The 1732-nt window shown below is 34.9% G+C and overlaps 1 non-coding gene across 1 annotated transcript; it reads left to right on the top strand.

Moving 5' to 3' along the window:
- The first annotated feature begins 493 nt into the window (after window positions 1–493).
- Window positions 494–600, top strand: LOC131181958 (small nucleolar RNA R71). Its single transcript, XR_009150428.1, has one exon. It is a non-coding gene; the product is annotated as a small nucleolar RNA R71 (small nucleolar RNA).
- The last annotated feature ends 1132 nt before the right edge of the window (window positions 601–1732 follow it).

Genomic DNA, 1732 nt, shown 5'->3' with positions numbered 1-1732 from the left:
TGGGACTTGATTTTGCTGATTTCCCCATAAAAAATTGGGATGATTCCTCCAAGCTGGATTATAAGTTTGAGAGTAAGGATTCCCCATCTGTTTGTTTCCATAATTACCAACGTATGCAGCTTGCTCTCCATAGTCTACTCCACAGCCTTCTGCACAAGCAACTTGTTGTGAACTTCCAAATGATGATGATGAACTAACCAACATACTTAAATCTTCCATCTTCTTTGCTAAAACATTTGTAAGTGCATCAAACTTTGTATTAATCATTTTGAATGGATCAAGGTCATACATTCCAGCAGCTTGCCTCTTTTGAGTTGGAGCTGGTCCTCTTAGACTACTCCAAAGATGAGTATTCTTTGCAATTTTCTCCACTAGCTCATAAGCTTCATCTTCTTGCTTCATAATAAATTCTCCTCCTGTCTGAGCATCAATAATCCCTCTAATTGCAGGAGTAACATTGGTGTAAAAATTTTGGTTTATCATCCATTTTGGAATGGCATGATGTGGGCATTGTCTCTCTAATTCCTTCCATCTCATCCATGATTCATAGAGAGTTTCATCTTCTCTTGGTTTGAAACCTGTCATTTGATTCCTCAATTCTTGAGTTTTTCCAGGTGGAAAATATTGTGCAAGAAATGCATCAGTAAGTTGCTCCCAATTTGTAATAGAGTTGTGAGGTAGAGAATCAAGCCAATCTAATGCTCTATCCTTGAAAGAGAATGGGAATAGCTTCAATCTTGCTGCATCATCAGATACTCTAGGTTGTTTTTGCATATCACAAATCATAGCAAACTTCTTTAGAAGTGTGTGTGGATTTTCTGAAGGATGTCCACCAAATTAGGAATTTTGAATCATTTGAAGTGCTCCAAAATCCATCTTGTAACTATTTGCATCAATTCTTAGTCTTGCTATATTCTCTCTCAAATCATCAAAACGAGGGAATGCATGATCCATCATACTTCCCCTAGCACAATAACATTTATAACTTCTTCACCATGGGCTGCATTTTCATTATTTCGATCATTTCCAGCATTACCACCACCAATTCTAATTCTTTCATCAGCCATTTCTGCTTCAATTTTAGTTGCTCTCAAGGCTTCTTTCCTTTTTCTGGTTTCTTTCTTGTTGGCTCTATAAAACTTCTCAATTTCAGGATTAAATAATAAGGATGTGTCACTTGTGCTTCTAGCTCTTCTCATAAAAGATCAAGAGTACCTAAAAAGAACAAACAAACACAAAATGAAAAGATAACAAAGATAAAAACTATAAACAACTAAAATAATCAAGAATTCAATCTTAAACAAATAACTCTTCGACAACGGCACCAAAAACTTGATGTGGCCCAACCGTAAGTGCACGGGTCGTACAAGTAGTATAGAAAAGATATCGTTCCCTCCAAGAGTTGTATTAATGATTGAATTTTTGATATAAAAATTGACTAATTTGAACTATTTTTGAAATTCAAGCAATAGATTGATAGGTATTGAAGTGTGAAATCTATATATGCAAAATTAATAATCTAATTAATAATGTGAAAATTCAACTAACTCAACTCAGCTCAACTCAACTAAGCCTTTATCCCAAAAATTTGGGGTTGACTATATGGATTCGCTTTCTCCACTCTAAACGATTTTGGGTTAAAGCCTCAGAAATATATAATACTTTTAGGTCATGTTGTACTACTCTCCTCCAAGTTAATTTAGGTCTACCTCTTTTTTTCTTTCTATCCTCT

Source organism: Hevea brasiliensis, chromosome 7 (assembly GCF_030052815.1).
Source record: "Hevea brasiliensis isolate MT/VB/25A 57/8 chromosome 7, ASM3005281v1, whole genome shotgun sequence".
NCBI lineage: Eukaryota > Viridiplantae > Streptophyta > Magnoliopsida > Malpighiales > Euphorbiaceae > Hevea > Hevea brasiliensis.
The sequence above is the reverse complement of the archived record's forward strand: the minus strand, read 5'-3'. Positions and strand labels throughout refer to the sequence as shown.